The 20,419-nt window shown below is 39.0% G+C and overlaps 1 protein-coding gene across 1 annotated transcript in view; it reads left to right on the forward strand.

The window, feature by feature from the left end:
* The first annotated feature begins 15,169 nt into the window (after positions 1-15,169).
* Positions 15,170-20,419, forward strand: part of ARHGAP5 (Rho GTPase activating protein 5) — a 101,361-nt gene continuing 96,111 nt past the window's right edge. Inside the window, exon 1 of the mRNA XM_036272279.1 lies at positions 15,170-15,361. The gene's annotated coding sequence lies outside the window, so the exon portion shown is untranslated. The remainder of the gene's footprint in view (positions 15,362-20,419) is intronic.

Consider the following 20,419-nt stretch of genomic DNA (forward strand, 5'->3'; position numbering starts at 1 on the left):
ATACAGAGCAGTATTTAATAATAAGCATGCTGGATATATTATTGGGTTCACTAAATATAAATGTATAGGAATATTGACACATTTTTATAAGAACAACTTCCCTAGCATATTAATATTGCCACATATTGACATTTACAACCATATATGACATTTAAATCCAGTTGTGTATGGTTGCTAAATAAAGGACCTGATATAATCAATGAAATTTTAGAGTTCAAAGGATTCTGAAAGAGCAGCTAGTCCAACTGCCTTATTTTTAAAATATATATATTTTTATTGATTTTTAGAAAGAGGAATAGAGAGGGAGAAGAGAAACACTCATGTGAGAGCAAAACATCCATCAGCTGCCTCCTGCATGCCCCCAGCTGGGCATCGAGCCTGAAACTCGTGCATGTGCCCTGACCAGGAATTGAACCAGCAACCTTTTGGTTTATGGGACAATACCCAACCAACTGAGACTCACCTGCCAGGATAACCATCTTATTTAATAGATGAGAAAGTTAAGGTTCAGAAAAGAAAAGACGTTTGCTTATGTGTTCAAGCAGTTACTGCAGACCCAGGTTTCAACTCAGGCAGGTCATTACTTCCCTTAGAGGACTGACGTTTGCTAGGACCTTTGAATATGCATACCAAGCACTGTCTGGAAACTTAACAAATAGTATCCCACAGGTACAATTTTCAAATGTACAGAAATACCACTGGGTTTAAAAAAATATACTCTCGCCCTGGACGGTTCGGCTCAGGATTGGAGTGTCGGCCTGTGGACCAGAAAGTCTGGGTTTGGTTCCCACTAGGGGCACGTACCAAAAAATAAATATATATACTCTCATTTTAAAATGATTAAACAAATTCATTTTAGTAGTTTTTTGTTGTTGTTGTCATTTTGTATTTGTCTCATCAATAGATTCTCAAAATATAAAATATCGCATGGAAACCACTGAAAAGTTTTGAAGTGAATATGAAAACTTTGGGAACCATGACACAATGTCCCTTCTCCTTACTATTTATTAAAATTTTGAATGATTTAAAATGTCACAAGTATTGGAAAGGGATAATTATTTTTATTTCTTCTTCTTCTTCTTCTTCTTCTTCTTCTTCTTCTTCTTCTTCTTCTTCTTCTTCTTAATTGTAGTAGTACTGGTAATAGCTGTGGGAACAGAGGACTAGAACTACTGATGCAAAGAAGAGTCTGAAACCAAGGGCTCAGACAAAACAAGACAATAATAACTCTGATATTGGTATGTGCCCTGTGCCACTGGAGCATTATTTACCCCGTTGCTCTCAAACCAAGTGAAAGGTAATATTCTTGTTTTATAGGCCTATTAAGACACACAGAACATCTTATTTTAATGGCATTTTTCACTTGACAAGAGTTAGTATCATAGGAATATGATACTAGTCCTTTATCCTGACTTACCCAGTGGCACTCCTGACTCTGGTTTTTATATATCTCTAGAGAAACTGCAAAACCCTATGGTATCTAATTTTTTAAATCAACACTGTCAGGTCTTCCTTCTTTTTAACCTTATAGCAGTATAAGCTCATTTCCTTTTGTTCATTTCTCACTGTATACTTTATATGCTTTAAAATAGTTTTTCTTTTCTCAAGCAAAAAAATCCAAGTTACTTCAGTTCTTATGGAGCATATTTTTCACAAGTTAGTGCACTCAGAAGCATTTGTATTAAATTGTGCTCCATGAGCAGATCATGCGCAGCACATTTCTGGAACAAAACACTGTGCCCTGAGTCTGCACAAAGGAAGGGTTCAAGAAAACATGCCAAGGCTTTCTCAGATGAAATGAGGACCTGGAACACAACCCTTATTACAATTCAACAAGCCAACTGCTCATTCACAGAATGTTCTCAGTCTTCTCAGCTATTATATTCTGTGGGTTCCCATCTCGCCTTAATGTACACACCTCATCCCCATTAATTTTAATGAATTTTACCCACACGTCAAAAGAGATTGACCCACGTATGTGGGGAGCTGCCATATGGTATCTTTCTCAGGAAACAAGATGCCACAGGAGTAATCTTACATCAGAATATAGCCAAGACCTTCCTTAATCCCACCCTTCCAAAGCAGAATATGTCAGTTTCTCTTTGCATTTGTAGTGCTTTAAATCCAAATAAACTTTGCATTTAAAAGACAAAGATCTTTAGGCTAAAAATTTAGCAACCCAGAAAAACTTAGTTTTTGTTTAAACAACTGAGAAATAGCACACATAACTAAAGAATTGTGACTATTATTTATATTGTACTAATACATGTACCAAATATTGATATACATTTATTCTAATTCTCATATGAGGATGTTTTTATTGAGGACAGAGAGAGAGGAAGGTGGAGGAGGGGAGAAAGAGAGGGAGAGGGAGAGAGCGAGAGAGGGGGGCGAGAGAGAGAGAGAGAGAGAGAGAGAGAGAGAGAAATATCTTGGTTGCCTCTGACCCGGGATGGAACCTGCAACCATTGAATACACTCTGACTGGAAACAAACTGCAACCTTTTTTCCGTACGGGATGACGCTCCAACCAACTCAGCCAGCAGGCTGGGGCCCAAATATTGGTATTTTTAATTTAATTTTTGGATTTTCTAAATTTATTTAAAAGGGTTGATGTTTTGCCCTGGCCGGTTTGGCTCAGTGGTTAGAGCGTCCACCTGCGGTCCGGAGAGACCCGGGTTCGGTTCCCGCTAAGGGCATGTACCTCGGTTGCAGTTTGTCCCCAGCCCTGGTTGGTCGTGCGGGTGGCAGCCACTCGATGTGTCCCTTTCACATCGATGTTTCCCTCTCTCTCTTCCTCTCTCTCCCTCCTACTCTGTCTGTACAAAAAATGGAAAAATGTCCTCAGATGAGGATTAAAAAATAAATAAATAAAAGGGTTGATGTTTTAAGTGTTTAACTATATTATGATTATTATGTTTCTATACTATTACTACTGCTCCTGCTGCTACTGATATTAATAACACCAAGAGGACTTACTAAGAATTCTGTTTGCTTGTCTAAAACACCTCCCTTTATCACTTTTCTTGGAATGTCCTGCTAAAAGTTTAGTTACACTGGAAGAAATAGAAACAGTATATGAAAAAGAGATGGCTTTTATGAAATGGAATTTGTGGAATGCCCTTATTTTGGATGAGTTGCAGACTTCCAAATTCCACAGAAACCCAAATAAAAACAGTTATGTGCCAGTTAAAACAAGACTTCACTAAGTCTTGGAATGGCCTCTATGTTATTAGGTGGTATGGCACAAACCTAAAGACTGCAAAAAACAAAACCACAAGACTACAAATTTGACAATATAAGAGAAAAATGAGTTGATTCAAAGTGCCTCCAATATTCAGAATATGAATCTGAAAATATTCTAATCACAAAATTAATTTGGACAAGTTAGTTGGTTAGTTTGATTAAGAAAAAATTATTGCCCATTTAAGTTTGTCATTCTTCAGAAGATTTTATCTATCTATCTATCTATCTATCTATCTATCTATCTATCTATCATCTATCTATCTATCTTGTCATGTTTAAAATGAGAAATTATAAATATTGAAGCTATTACAGAATAATAGAAATTAAAAGACTTATTTACCCTACATTTAAAGATGTAATCTATGGTCTTACTTCTCAGTTAAGAAATACTGGGACATGAAAATGAGCTCATTTTAGGCACAATCCATGCCTTTCGTGTTTATATTTCTGATTTGAGCACACCTTCTGGCACATAGTGGATGCAAATTGATAGTTGTTGAATGAGAGAGTATATCAAAATGGTATTCCAAATAGATCATCTACCTAAGTTTCAAAGCTTTTGTTCATTGTGTTCTGCCCGTCGGTATAATTTTAAGGAATGCTGTGAATGAGAAGATATGACTGCTATGTGCAGCATTGAGAAATAGCTTCTTTTATGAATTCTAAGAAAGTGTATAGACATATAAGAAAGTATATATGAGAAAGTATATAAGATGAATATGTAAGAACGTATATATGATAAATGTATTTTTCAGAAAAAATTTTTTAAAAAGAAATAAAATTACCCAGGATAGCCACTGTTAATATTTTTATACATTTCCTTCCAGATTATTTAAGTATTCATGTTTGGCTTTTTATATCTGGACAAATTTGGGATCATATTGAATCTCCAGTATATGTCAAACGTCAGATGTATTTCATATATAAAATAACCCCCAGTAAACTAAAAATACTGTATAACCAGCTTACACTTAATATATATCATTTAAAAACAATAAGAGCTCTCAACAAAATTAATCTAGAAACTAAAACTGAATAAGATTTGGATCAGGGTAATAGGACTCAAGAGAGTTGCTGGATCTGCAGGTTATCAGTATTCCTAAAGTGTTTCCACTTTGTATGAAGACTTTACCACTTTTAAATGAGGACATTACATCTTAGCAATGTCACAGAGTATTTGTTCTTTATGTCTTAGGAAAATTTGATATGGAAGCATTGCCTCTGAGCTGCAGGTATACATAGTGGCATCTGATCTGAAAAATACTTTAGCAAATACCTATTGTGATGATTTAGCTAAAAATACTTATCTGAATGATAGACTGTGGCAGCGATTACAGCGAGTTAATTGATGAGATGATTGAAGAGGGTAAAGAGTTTTACCCTCAGGTAAATTCAAAAAATTGTCAGCAGTCTGTTCTAATACAAAGAAAACATATAGAACACTGTCAAAGCCAGATCTCTTTTATTAGAATTAGGATGACATTTGGGATGCATACCACAGTAACATGAACCCGCAGGCCACCCTTCGGATGTATACATAGTAAATCAAAGTGAGTATCCAAACTGCAGTAGCCTCTTTTCTTTCTAATCCCTAAATCAGTGTGGCACATGATTTCTTTGAAGCCAAGAAGTTGCCTAGCACTGCAAAAATATTAAAAGGCATGGCAGTGTTTCCAGGTATTAAATTAAAAGATCACTTTGAAGTGCTCTAAAATTGTACTCTTTGGCTCAGCGGTTAGAGCATTGGCCTGTGGTCCAAAGAAACCCGGGTTCGGTTCCCGCTAAGGGCGTATACCTGGGTTGCAGTTTGTCCCCAGCCCTGGTTGGTTGTGCGGGTGGCAGCCACTCGATGTGTCCCTTTCACGTTGATGTTTCTCTCTCTCTCTCTTCCTCTCTCTCCCTCCCACTCTATCTGAACAAAAAAATGGAAAAAAATGTCCTGGGTGAAGATAAAAAAAAAAAATTGTACTCCTTTTGCTTAAAAGAGTTAACTCATACTAAAATGATAGGAACTACATGAAAATGAATCAGCCACTAAGAAAGTAGTTGTAGTTACTCAATTTTATTGAAATGCCTCAAAAGTCTTGCTCAAGGCTCACGTTATAGATCAGGGAGCATATTTTTCACTGTTTAATAGTCCTTCACCCAGATTTTCTGATAGAATGAGTATACTATTTCTAACAACAAAAATCAAATAAATCAAATAGGAAAACTGGCATCAAGCTATTTTGTCTGAAGAAGAAGGAATGGAGAAAGTCTACATAACGACAAGGTATTTCCATTTAAGTAAAGTGCCTGTAAGAATACGCTAGAAGAGAAAGTATTTTACTCAATGATTTTGTATCTTTTTTTTTTTTTTTTTTATCCTCACCCGAGGACATTTTTCCATTTTTTGTACAGATAGAGTGAGAGGGAGGGAAAGGAAGAGAGAGAGAGAGAAACATCGACATGAAAGGGACACATCGAGTGGCTGCCACCCGCACGACCAACCAGGGCCGGGGACAAACTGCAACCGAGGTACGTGCCCTTAGCGGGAACCGAACCCGGGTCTCTCTGGACCGCAGGCCGACACTCTAACCGCTGAGCCAAACCGGCCAGGGCTGATTTTGTATCTTTTACAACATTTTGCAAGTTGGGAAAAAGAAGTATTACAAACATGAAAAAAAAAAAGTGATTCTTGGTAAGCATTGAGAAATATTAAAATAAAGTAATCAATGCATTAAGAAAAAAATCTTAAGGCTTTTGGGAGGTGCAGGGGAATTCAATCCAAGAATTTAAGATCCAATGAGGCTCCACTCAATTATAAGGCTAAAAGTCCAATTTAAAAATGGGCAAAATATTTGAATAGATATGTTATCAAAGAAGAGATATCAATGGCTAATAAGCACATAAAAAGGATGCTTGACATTATTTGTCAATAGGAAATGTGAATCCAAACTACAATAAGATACCACTTCATCCCCATTATAATGGCTATAATAAAAAAGACACAATAGCCCTGGACAGTTTGGCTCAGCAGTTAGAGCTTTGGCCTGCGGTCCGGAGAGACCCGGGTTCGGTTCCCGCTAAGGGCACGTACCTCGGTTGCAGTTTGTCCCTGGCCCTGGTTGGTTGTGCGGGTGGCAGCCACTCGATGTGTCCCTTCACGTCGATGTTTCTCTCTCTCTCCCTTCCTCTCTCTCCCTCCCACTCTATCTGTACAAAAAATGGAAAAATATCCTCGGGTGAGGATAAAAAAAAAAAAAAAGACACAATAACAAGTATTGGCTAGGTTGTGAAAAAACTAGAACCCTCATACATTGCTGATGGGAATGTAAAATGGTACAACCACTTTGGAAAATGTTTGGCATTTTCTTATAACATTAAACATAAATGTACTAGATGACCCATCAATTTTCCCTAAAAGTATCTATCCAAAAGAAATGAAACATATAGGCATACAAACATTTACATGTTCATAGCACCGTTATCTATAATAGCCAAAAAGTGGAAAAAATCTAAATGTCAACTAACTGGTGAATAGATAAACAAATTGTGGTCTATCCATACAATAAACTACAACTCAGTAATGAAAAGGAAGGAAGTACCAATGCATGCTAAAATATGGATGAACCTCAAAAATCTTATGATGAGAAAAAGAGGCCAGATGCACAGACCACATATTGTATGATTCCATTTATATTAGTGTCCAGAATAGGCGAATCCTTAGAGATAGAAAGATTAGTGGTTGTCTTAGGCTGAAGATGGCAACAGGACTGACTGAATGGGTGCAAGGGAGAAAAGACATGGGAGAGACCATGGGCAAGACCATGAGCAGCCTAAACAGGATTGTGGGAACCCAGGATTGGTTACTTGGATGCTCTGGATTGTATTGCTGGTGGTGGTCGTGGGAGGGTTAGTGGGGGGAGTGATGGGTAAATTGTGGAAATATAAAGAACTGAGGGCTTAGAAACTACAAGGCAACCTTTTGGCAAAGAAAGTTAAGAGAAGCTAACTTTATAATAGGGATGGGGCAGGCTTATTCTGGAAAATCTATAGGTCCAAACCTAATGAAATAGATTTTATGATGGGTTTTGGAGAAATGCAAATGAAGTTTTAGCAGGATGAAGTTTTAGTTTTTTCCCTTGGGGACTTTGGTGGGGAGGGGAAGAGGTAAAGGCCTCAAACAAAACAAACAGGGGAAATAAGAATAACAGCTTTGCCCTGGGTGTGGTGGTGGGTATGGGTGGGTGTTAAATTGTGAACCAGGAAAAAGTGAAGCCTGGTCTATGGGCTAACCCTGAAAAATAACTTTAAACTAAATAATGTCAGAGCAGCAAAGGGATCATTTTGTGGATGTGGAAATGTTAGCTCAGAGACATCTAATGACTTCTGAAGGTCACAGAGTAAGCAGAACCTGACATATAAATTCAGGTCTCTGGACTCTCAGTTTGGTGGTCTTTCTACTTCACATTAATTTGTGCCCCAGCATTCCTTTGCACTGTAGTAAGACCATTTTTACCTTTTTCTTTAAACTGGTAATTGATTGTACTGTGCTGAGGAGGATAGAGAGGAGGAGGAGCGCTACAAGATAAATGCCCCAAATTAGGAAAGCAACCCTCAGCTCCATGGGGTGATGGAAGACATTTTATTATAAACCTTATGGTCTAAAAGGAAATACCAGAGCATGTGGAAAGATCAGCTCAGCTTTATCAGTATTAGAGAAACTATCTATTGTCTATATATGAAAGTTTTTTTAACAGAATCTTAGTATAGAAACAGTTTAAAAATAGAATCTGTGCCATGAGACGATTAGGAATATAGGTAATACTATTGGCAAAATTACTTAATTAACAATAGTTATGCAATATAATAAAATGTTCTTTGTTTGATATGTTTTGGTATATAAGAACTTTTTAACAAGTAATCAAAGACAGTGCAATCCGGTGGTAACAGTGATATGTTTGCCCTAGACCTTTCATTCCATTATATCAGAGATTGCTGTAGATAGAACCAGGTAATGCGTAAGGTGGCCTATAAAAGGAGTAAGAGCCCTGGCCAGTTTGGCTCAGCGGTTAGAGCATTGGCTTGCGGTCCAGAGAGACCTGGATTCAGTTCCCGCTAAGGGCACGTACCTCGGTTGCAGTTTGTCCCCGGCCCTGGTTGGGTCTTGTGGGTGGCAGCCACTTGATGTGTCCCTTTCACATCGATGTTTCTCTCTCTCTCTTCCTCTCTCTCCCTCCCACTCTATCTGAACAAACAAACAATAAATAAATTAATAAATAAATTAAAGGAGTAAGAGAGTGCCCTGGCCAGTTTGGTTCAGCGGTTAGAGCATCAGCCTGAGGACAAAGTGTTGTGAGTTCGATTCCTGGTCAAGGGCACATACTGGGGTTGCAGGGGTTGCAGGTTTGACCCCTGGCCCTGGTTGGGGGCACATGCAGGAGGCAACAGATCAATGTTTCTCTCCCACATTGATGTCTCTCTCTCTCTCTCGCTCTCTCTCTCTCTCTGCCTCCCTCCCTTCCACTCTATATAAAAATCAATGGAAAAATATCCTCAGGTGAGAATTAACAAACAAAAGAAGAGGACAAAAAAGAGAGAAGAAAAGGGAAGAATAAAAGAGAAAATAAAGAGATATGTGGTAGGCAGTTCAACTGCTTTAAGACAGTTTGCTTCAACCTGCTTTATACAATATTTCTCAATTTTCGACACCACTATAATCCAAGTTTTTATTGCACAATAAATATGTTTACTGCGAAAAATTAGAAAATACAAAAAAGCAAAAAGAAGAAAATTAACATTAGTTATAATCCCACTATCTACATTAAATCTTTGTTAACGTATTGGCCAATAATATTGTCATCTTGTTTTAAAAATATTTTCTTTTCACAAAAATGGAAAACGTGTGTGTGTGTGTGTATTTGCAGCCTGACTTTTACACAGGAAATATTATGGACATTTTTATACTTCAATAAATATATACTTTTAAAATATTTTAAATATTTGCTTCCATTTAATTTTATAAGAATTTGATTTATAGGACACATGTAGCTCTTTATGATTTTTTGCCATTTTACTTTTACTCTGTTAGTTATCATGTTTGTAAAATCTCAGAATTCCTAATGTAAATACTTTTTTGGGAAAGAATAAAAAACAGTTATTCAATGTCTATTTCTATGGGAACCAAAGATAGAAATAAAAAAGTATATGCTACCGCCTGAAGAGAGATGGGAAGCCTATTTGGGGAAAGATGAGTATTATTATTCCTCACTATGTAGTAGATGTGTTGAAAGAAGCTATGTGTCCATCAAGAAAATCACATTGTTATCTGAGAAGCTTTTTGAAGGTAATGCAGAAGCATGATGTAGCAAAGCAAACATTTACCACCTACTGCAGCTCTAGTAAGAGGGAAAAATGACAAAACCTTCATTGTGAAATGATTAGACACCTTATTATTGATTTCAGAAATTCTTATGCTGCATCAGTTCTTTAGAATGTTCCCTGATGTTTTAAATCCATAGTTATTTGTTGCTAGTGATTCACATTCACCTACTAGAGAGATGTTATATGGAGAAGTGTGAGTTGTATTTGAAGAACATCTAACTCAACTTTCACAGGCTAATTCAGCAATTTCTTTATTTTTCTCAGAAAAATAGGTTTTTATTGATCTTGGAGAGAGAGAGAAGAAGTGAGAGGGGGGGAGAGAGAGAGAGAAAGAGAGAGAGAAATGAGAGAGAGAGAAAGAGAGAGAGAAATATATATATATATAGAGAGAGAGAGAAATAGAGAGAGAGAGATCTATGTGAGATCAGAGATTGAACCCAAAATCCAGGCATGTGCCTGGGAAATGAACCGATGACCTTTTTCAGTGCATGGGACAATGCTCAACCGAGTCACACTGGCCAGGGCTCAGCAATTTTTTTTAAATGATCTGTATTTTCCTAAGTGATTATCTCAGCTAGTACTTCAAAATATAATCTAAAACCTTCTTTTATCAATAAATCCACAGAAATCCATAAAACCTAGAGTGTTTCATATTATTATTATCAAACATTTATTGAGCTTTCTACTAATGATATTCTAGATATTATATAGGGCCAAACATTAATTTGTGATCCCTATCTAGAGGGCTCACAATCCAAATTTGACCTGAAGAGAGTGGGAATAAGGAATATTCACAAAAATTATGTTGTGTGGTTAAGTAATCAAGCAATACACATTCCTGCTTTCCATTATAATGATTTACAAATGACAATGGTAACAATCTCAGAGAATTCAGTTAGCAACCTTTGCAAATATTTTTTAACTTTATGGGGTTAACCTTATTGGGGTTGATTAAATTCAAGCTGCGATCTTTCATAAAAACTCAATGGAGGGTCCAGATGGCCCAACAATACCTCCTTTTGTGAGAGGAAATAACTTGAAGATTTTTGTCTAATTAAAGTATTTGTGCTGGTGGGACCTGAATGAATTGTTATTTCTTTAAAAGGAGTGCGCATTACAATAATCTTTGTAAAATACTAATTAGTCAAAAATGAAGTTCTGTTTTCACTACTTCAGTTATGCCCTAGGACCAGAGGGGCATGAACATGACATTTTGAAGTTAGACTCTGATACCATCTTTGGGATTTCAGTCTGAAAATACAGTTCTGGAAAATCAACAGAACAAGGCTCTGTGGAACAAAATGCCAGGAAGGTCAATGCATTACTTTCCTACTGTTCCAGTCCCATGCTCACAATTACCTAACTCTTGTCAAAATGTTTTCTACAGTAACAGCCAAGACATAATTAACACATTTTCTTCATGCTGAAAATATCACTGGTAGCCATAAAACAAATTTGGAGAAAACCTTGCAGCACCTTAACTCAGCAAATGGCTATTATGGTTATTGGTATATCATGGTTTGTACACTAGTGAGAATGACATCCCATCTTACTCTGCCTGCTCTCCTCCTGACAGTCCTAACTGTTTGAGATAGGCAGGTGAAGTGGGGTAGGGTGAGGGTAGAAATGAGTTGTGAAACTCAATAGGAAAATAGACAACAAACAATCTTTCAGTGCATTTGTTATTTAGCTGTCGTTATTTTTCAACTTCGTGTATTTTGTCTGTTATCAAGGTGATATTCTGAGGTATTCTGTCCCCCAAAACTATGTTTTGTATCAGGCAGACAAAGCATAATAGTCAATTTAGTCATGAATGGAAAGTCTCTTTATTTGGCTTTTTATACATTCTTGGTGGAGGCTACAAAAGCCAAAGTAGTTATGATAAGAAATTTCCAGCAGGGGGTGCAGTTGCTTCTATAGGGTAAATTGTTTTGACGCTGTATCAAACATCTGCATCTTGTAGTATTAACACTGATGGTCAAAGCTGGAATTTTGATAACATTTTTTAATGACTGTCATCTCTTTTGATCCTAAAAAGGCCATGCATACTAATGCTTTATTAGGATGTGTTAAAGAACTAGAAATGTGTGGAGGATATTTAAATTAAAAATCTAAAATGCCTGACTAAAATCTTATTCTACTAATTTTTTTAAAATTATTTTTATTAATTTATTTTTGTAACAAATGCTTCTCCTTTTCCTCTCATTGACACCCACCTCCCTCTCCCCCCCCATCCCCAGTTTTGTTGTCTATGTCCATTGGTTTTATTCTACTAATTTTTAAAAAGTAAATGAAAAACAAAGCTTCAGGTGATTTTACTTATCCAGTACAGTAGAACAAGTACTTACATATTTTATTTTAGATAAGGTGAACAGTTGATCTAAGAGGGTTTGGTAATGTTTACTCTATGCTGTGTGTGTGTGTGTTTGCGTGCGTGCGTGCGTGTGAGTGTAGAATAAGTTATTTTCTCAAAATTTCTCCTTTTGGATGGGGAGGGAGGGTGTTTAAAGCTATTTCTCTGAAGGCATGGCTCCAGATCAATTTTCAAAGATGCCATCTTATCCTTTGGTTTTTGTTTTATTTTCTGCTCCTTATTTCCTTATTTGTAAATATCTGAGCATTTTCAACCTTAGAACTTGAGCCCCCAATTCTCATTCTCAGATTTTTATTTGTACTGAAAACTATATGTTTCATATTTTGAGAAGACCAAGTAACATTAAAAACAATAAAAAGTTGTTAGCCTATTTGTACTGGTAAGCAGCGTTAGACTAGTAATAGTATTAATAAGCAACAAAGTCCTAAAGTTCCAGGTTCCTTGAATCAAATGGATGATGTAGGATGACTAAAAATAATGTCAGCTATGAAAATTATTGCTTGAAAACCATCGCTTTAAAAAAAACACAAAATATATTTTCTGGTATCTTAAGAGAAAATGAGATTTCAAGTCTTTTCCCCCTCTACTATCATGTCCCTGATTTTAAAGGAAACATTAACATGTAAAGAAGGTATCACCTTCTTTACATGTTAATGTTTCCTTTAAAAGCCCTGACTTGCCCAGGCTGGTTTGGCTCCACCGTTAGAGGCTCGCCTGTGGACCAAAGGGTCTCCGATTTGATTCCGGTCAAGGGCACATACCTTGTTGGGGGCAGGGAGGGGGGAGTTGTGCAGGAGGCAGCCAGTCATGTGTCTCTCTCACATTGCTGTTTCTCTCTCTCTCTCTCTCTCCTACTCTATCTGAAGATAAATTGGAACTAAATGGAAAAATATCCTCAGGTGAGGATTAAAAAAAAACAAATAAAATAAAAGCCCTGACTTTGCTTTAGGTCTATACATGTCCATGGTTATGGAAATTTCTGATCATTTAGGAATAATTTTTAAAATATTATAGAGTGGACAAGCTGGAGTACTTAACATTTCAAAATCAAAGTTTGACTTTGAACTGGTTTCTTGTTTTTTTCCAAGGACTTTTAGTACAAAGGTAAAGAAATGTATTTAAATGCATGAACTTTCCAAGTACCACACTTTGAAGTTTCTCCTCTTTCCCCCAATTACCTCTATTCTTTTTCTCCTTTCCTCCCTTCTACGTTTACCTTCACTGCAAGTTTTCTTTAGTGTTCTCTTCCCTGCCTATGGCTTGTAACTGAAAGAAAGAAGGACCTACAGACCTTAACCTATTAAGTACCATTCAGATGCAAGGGAATGACTGGAGTAAGGATTTTAAGTCATGAGAGGTAGAGAAATTAAACATCTCTCTCCTGCTTTTGTCTGTTAAGCTTACCTTTGAGAAATATGAAGGGTAGAGGGGCAGGAATAGGGAACACATGCACAGAATTGCTGAAATTATGTGACAGGTTTACGAATATTTTAACAGATTTTAACCAAAGGCAGTTTTGTTTTTCTTTACTCAAAGACTGTAAAAGTACGTGGCTGGCAGCAGCTGCATCATTATAACACTAAAAAGCAACCTTGGCTAACTTAAGTACCTTATGAAAGACAAGACATAAAGAATAACCTGAATTTAAAGGACTTTTTATATGTTAATTTTACTGATGATGAACTGTTTTCAATGTAGGAAATGAATCTTTCCCCAGAGAAATTCTAGCCCAAATTACTTCTTTCTTTTGGACTTACTAACGAATTGAGGTAGATTTATGTTTTTGCTCATTCTTTTATCTGCTGACAACTATTTTGAGACCTCTAAATGAAACAGATTCTGATGACCTTGGGAAAGTCACAAGACCTGTTTCGATGGTAAAAGGAAAGGCATGTTTCTACCGTCCTTTCTTTCTCCACCATTCAATGCCAATGCCCAGATGAGAAATACACCGAAAGCCCAGGGTACCCCCAAACTTGTGAAGTCTCAAAAAAATCCTGAATATATTTAAGGTAGTAAAATAAAATCCAGTTTGGGCTGGTAGTGGTGTGAGCAGGGGTCTTTGGGGCCACCCCCAAACCCACCCCGTTTTGGCTTCGCACTCAGTTTCCGTAAGAACAGACTAAACCGAGGGCCTGAAGCCTCCCAGTGGCCTGCCGACGGAGACAGGGATTCTTCCGGCTCCCACGGAGTTTTGTCTTCTGGGGTGAGTACGCCACCAGGTCCCAGGCGGGTGATGTCTGTAGTTGCCGACCGATCCCCCAGGCAGAAAGCTGGCTGCACACCCGCGAGCGTGTCCTTGCGAATGAGCTTGGGCGTAGATTTTCCTCCCTCGAATTCTTTAATGCTCAGAGACCGTAGGGAGATTTATGGAGAATCATTCAGTGCCCAAGCGATATTTCGCAGCGGCTAACACAAAATCAGGTTCCTTTGCAGGACTGTGGTCTGCTCCGTTTCGGCCAGAAACCGGAGCAGAAGGAACGGGAGAAAGCAGGGAAGACAGCCGTGCCCAGGACTGCACAGTCTGCAGCTTCTAAAGCGTGGAGGATGGGACAGAGAAGGAGCAGAATACGGAGAAAGGGGAAAGCTAAGGAAAAATACTCACGCCAATGGGTAAAAGGGAAAAGGTGAGAAGGAATGGAGTAGGAGCGAGAACCAATGGATAGGAGAGGCGGAGGAAGAAGGGGGAGGGGCAGAAGCCAATGAGGGAGCCGGGACGCGAGCGAGGACGCGGCCCCGCGCTTGCTCTCCTCCCTCCGGCTCCAGAGCTCGCGCCTTTCCCGTCTCCCAAGAGACCAGGGTAGGGGCGGGGCCCAATCCGGCGCGCGGAGCGGGAGGCGTTGCGAGGTGAGGGCGGCGGGGGTGGCGGACTGGGGGGAGGGCGGCGCGGGCACGCGCGCGCGCCCCGTCGAGGCTGCGCCGCCGCTCCGCCCCCGGCCGGGTGTGTGGCTGCGCGCGCGCGTGCGTTCCGGCGGTGCGCGCCTGGAGAGATGCTGAGGTAAAGTTCGGGAGAGAGGGAGAGAGATCCGTCAGCGTGAGGGAGCCCGAGTGGCCGCCATTACTGAACCCCGCGCGGCGGCCGGCGCAGGGGAAGGGGGGAGGGACGGGGCCGCCGCTGGTGGCGGGGAGGGAGGGAGGGTGGGTTATCCGGCAGCGGGAGCCGTAGGGCTTAAGGTTTCGGGGCGTGTGTGTTGGGGAGCACCCCGGAGGTGGCTGAAGGGACGCGGCGCTCGGTGAGCGCGCCGGGGAAGAGAGGCGAGCAGAGAGTGGAGGAGGAGGCGGCGGCGGCGGGAGCGCTCCCCAGGAATGTCGCTGCCACCGCCGCCACCGCCGGGGCCGCTGCCGTTGAGGAGACGGAGGAGACCGACGGTGTTAGGTAGGACCTTGCGCACCCCCCACGCCCCCGCTCCTCTGGGCCTCCCGCCCGCCCCCTCCCCGCCTGGGACCCTGCCGCCGCCGGCCGCCCCGCTCAGTCGCCGCCGCCGGTTGTAACCAGTTCAAGGGACTGGGGCCCCGCAGCCGCGGAGGGAGCCTGGCGCCGCGCTCTGTCCTCGCAGGCGGGGCGGGGGGGGGGGGTACGGTCGGCGTGAAGGGCAGAGAGGCCGGGGAAGGGACGCTTTCTCCACAGGTGACGGGCTGGGGTCGGCGAAGGCCTGGTGGTGGCCGGGATCGCGCCGTCCCCGCCCGCCGTCCGCTCTCTCCGGTTGCCTTCACTTGCCCTGGCCGCGGATGGTACGTGGGGAAGAAAGGTTGCGGTGCCTGTGGCTGGGCTGCTGCTAACGAGTTCCACCTGGAAGGGGGAGCGGAGGGGGTCGGCGCAGATCCGCGGAAACACGATCTTCCTTGCAAACTTAAGCGCCTTTCAGGGGACTCAATCCTTTCACTTTTCCCTGTCTCCCCCACTCCGCCCTGGGCTTTTGCTCACCCATTTCCCTGGTGCTAAAAAGTCGGGGTACGGTGTGAGAAGTTGCACTCCGCAACCAAAACACAGAGTCCTGTCGGTTGACTGACACTGGGTTGAAGCTTTGATACCGAGTTTTCGCTAGAATAATCTTTAGATTCTTCCTCTGTTTCCATTAAAGAAAAGTATCAGGGTGGGGGTGGGGAACCGCGCGGGAGCGCGCGCGCACTTATCCACACAGAAATACACTCCCTCCCTCCCTCTACGGCATTATTAGAAATGCAAGTGAGGTGGAGGCTCTGGGTGTAGCTGAAGCTGAAAGGTGCTCGGAAGTCAAGGCAAACTATTGGAACGTTTAGTAAAATTGCGAGAAAGTTGTAGGGGAAACGCTTATACTTTTGCCATATGACAGATCCAGTTTTGACCCGTGCTTAATATATGGGAATGTAAATGTTTTAAAGCTAGACCAAAATAGGCATGCAGATGGTGTGTACGCACGTTTTTAAGTTTAAATTCCTGACGATAATTTGCTTTTCCCTTTGTGATAGGTAGGAAATGTATCATTAAAAGAATATTCAGATGTAAACCAGTGAACTACGTAGCTGTATTTACTGGTCTTTGCTTATGCTGCCTTCTACAGGTGTTGGGGGCAAAGGTTTGCCTGCTCCACTTAAATCCAAACCAATATTCAGTTTGAACAATATTAGGGGGGTGTTTATTGACATTGGGGATCTCATTCACTTAAGGGAATATTTCTCTAAATCTCCATTTAAAATGGTTTTTTTTAACAAAAATTTTATCTAGATTCAACTATTTGGAAAAACGTTTGGTTAAGTACGATATTAGTAAAATGTGTTTGGAAATGTTTTACTGTCAATTCTAGTTTACTAGACTTTAACATAATAAAACTGTACTCGTTTGCAGATATACTACATACTGACCACATAAGTAACCTATTAGACAGTTTCCACACTAAGGCTTTGCTTCCGTTTTTAAATCGCTTTTTCATTTCTGGCTCTTAAATCTATTCTTTGTAATTGACCCACGTTTCTTGTATCTATAATAGAGCAAAGGAAGAGAGTGGTATGTGCAGATCACCAAAAACTTATATAGGCCTTCGAGTATACATAACTAGACATTCACTATTGGAAAACTGGTTATGCCTAAGCATGTAACTTTCAAGAGATAGCACTACTACTGATCTGATTGACTTAAAGCAGAAATTAGAATGACACAGATGACACCTAGATAACAATCGATTTGGTTGTCATGTGTTTTTAATCCACCTCAGCAGGTTTTATTTTATCATTCTTTGTGCATTATAAGAGCATTGTCACAGAACTGTCATATTTTTATCAGTTTTTTAAGCACCCCTTTTCCCATTTAAATTACTCTAGCAATTTAAAAGATGTACTGCAAAGTTACTATCTTGGTAGGCACACAGTGCAATATACAGGTCCTGTAACATAGAAACCCACACCTGAAACCTGTATGATCATATTAACCAATGTCACCCCAATAAATTTAATTTGGAAAAAAAAACTATCTTAATTTTGTCACATGGTACTTAACCTTATTTTTTTTAAATATGTTTTTATTTATTTTTTTAGAGAGAGAGAAACATCAAGTGAGAAATATTGATGGTCTGCCTCCTGCACACCCCCTACTGGGGATCAAGCTGGCAGCCCTGGCATGTGCCTTAACCAGAATCCATCTGGTACCTCTCAGTCCATGGGAGGACTTTCAATCCACTGAGCCACACTGGCCCAGCTATCCTAAATGTTTTGAAACTGACCCCTCTTCTTTTTTTTTGAAAGGTAGATTTAGTACATTTACTCATTTGAAGAAAATAAGTTATTTTGGCCTTGCACGTTAAGAGTTTTTAAGGAATAAAATACTGTATTTGCATTCTTTTTTTGTGGAATTGAAGTTGTGGTACATCTTACAATAATACTTTTATAACTCACTTTTTTAAATTGAAAAATGTCTCATGAAGACTACTAAAGTTTTTCAACATTAGCAGGACTTAAGGTAAAGTGCTGCCGTTAGTATTCACTTGTTAAATACGTATGAAATGGCTTGATAGAGATTTTCTTGGTAGCTACAGAGTAAGTTTTGTCACAGATTCAGTTTTCATAGATATTATTTTAAGGTATCTATCTGGGCTGTAAGATCCATGACTTTTTTTCTTGATTCACCAAGAAGGTATGCAAATAATGTAATTGAAGAAGCATTGTGTAGTGTTCTGTTTCAATAATGTCTATGTTCCTAATAGGTGCTTGTGAAATACATTTAAAGTACACCAGGGGAAACTTTGATAAAGTGATCTATCATTTGGTGATTTGAGTAATCAAGCTCCTATTTAAGTGAAGGTTGTTGTATATAATTTTATCAAGCCAAGAAAAGCCATGTTAGAAATTAAGAAAAATAGTTATAACAGTAAGAATTTTAAATTCAACTTTAAATTAATTGGTTTTCTGACTGTTCCTTGGACCCTCCCCCCCCTTATGGATTTTTTCCTGGGTGTCTTGAGACTTCCTCTAACAACCCACCCTCCCAAACAAAGGCAGCTTCTATTTTTGTCTGTTAAATGTACTGTATTTATATATAATAACTCCTTTGAAAAAATAAATTATCTGCATTAAAAAACTTTGAAAGCCTCTGATTTGTTATTCATTAATTCAGATTTCCTTTATTTAGCACTTGCTTGGCTTTTATAAATTAGAGGCGGTATAGCTCAGATTTTAGTTGAACATGTACTTAACTATAATTATAGGAGTAAATAGTTATATATACTAAGAAACGCAGAAAAGGAGAACAACTATTTCTCTCAAGGCCTCTTTGGGAATCCTTTAACAGAAGAAAAACTTGAATTTGGATGTTTTAACTATAAGCGAGACAGTAAACAAGGTTGGTCTTGTTTCATTGTATTTTGTAAGTTGACTGTCCACAATACTTGCAGTCAGATAAAATAGGTTGTTAATGTTTAGTTATGTCTGTGTGTTTTGCTCACAGAATTACAACTATTACTTGGGAAAAGAGTTATGTGTAACAGTAATTTTATGGTTAAATATGACTGGTATGTGTCACTTGGTTAGATTCTCAAGCTTTTCATTATGAAGAAGTAATGGTAAAAATTGATTTTTTTCATTGTTTTAGTTTCATATAAGATTTAGTCTATTTTGTTATCCCTGACCAATATTTTATTAAGAAGTTGGGCACTGTAAATGATACAAGGAAGATATAAACTGTTGCTCCCTTAGAAGGGCTTATAACTTTGTTGGGGAGTAGGACAATTTAGGACTAAATGCCAGTTCAGGGTAGAGTAGAAGAACCATATACAAGGCAGTACATACTGATTTAAAAATCCAGGGTTAAGGAATTTAGATAAAGGAGATAACATTTGGAAGTTTCAAAAGATATATGAGGTAGGGGAAAAAAGACATTTAGGTAAGTTAGTGACACTGAACCAAAAGCACGGGGAAGTGCAGGATAGATTGGCAGGTGAGGGGAAAATGTAAGAGCATCAATTTGTACCTTATCAGCCAAATTGAGAGATTTGGGGAAAAGTATTAACACAAGGTTAATAGAAGGTGATGGGGAAATAAATAATGTTTGCATTGCTATCTATTCTCTGCTGTATTTGGCATTGTTAAACAGCCTTGGAAAAACTTCTACCTTGGCTTCTGATATACTACAGTTCATTCTTTTCTTGTTCTTCCAAAATTTTATGTTTCTACACTTAACTTTTCAGGCCACAATGTCTTTTTATTTACTTATTATTTATTTATTTAATTATTTTATTTTGATTGACTAGAGAACTAGTGGGAAATTAACATTTGGTTGACTAGATCTGGGGAATTGAAGGATTCAGATTTCTATTCTTTATTAACTACGTAACCCTTTGGCTGTTTCTTTTGAATATTAAATCAAATGGTCTCTTAAACAATTTTCTAAAGTTTAGTATCTTTATTTGTATTACTAATCTTGACCTTGCCTCATTTCATTTCTGTATTTTCATATGTCATTAGAAATACTGTTACTTGAAACTCAAGTGATATCACCACTTATTGCTAAAACCGATGAGTTGTTCATAAATAAACATTGACTTATTTGTTCTTATTTCTTACATCTAGCAGCCAGTCACCAAACTCGCTTTGTCTTTGATTTGCTCATTTCAATTCTGTGATAGTTCGGGTGCTTTAAAGCCTCCAGTATTTGCCCATCTGTTGTGCTTTGTGCCCCACCAAATCTAATTTTGTGTTCCACTTCTAGTCTATAATGTCTTCTTATTGCTTATTACAAGGTCTAACTCCTTTTTGCCCTTGAAGACCCTCTATAGTCATAGCTTATGTCTTTAGAAATAAAAGAAATAGGAAGTGTCTCTACTTTTCAGCATGGCAACCGTGCTCTACTGCTCTACCCTAATCACACACCTGGAATGACTTCTGCGTTAAATCTAAACTTAATTTATTTTTTAAAGTTTACTCGAATCCTTCCTTATCACTGAAACTTAGAAGTCTGCAGGTTATA

Source organism: Molossus molossus, unplaced genomic scaffold (genome assembly GCF_014108415.1).
Source record: "Molossus molossus isolate mMolMol1 unplaced genomic scaffold, mMolMol1.p scaffold_m16_p_1, whole genome shotgun sequence".
NCBI lineage: Eukaryota > Metazoa > Chordata > Mammalia > Chiroptera > Molossidae > Molossus > Molossus molossus.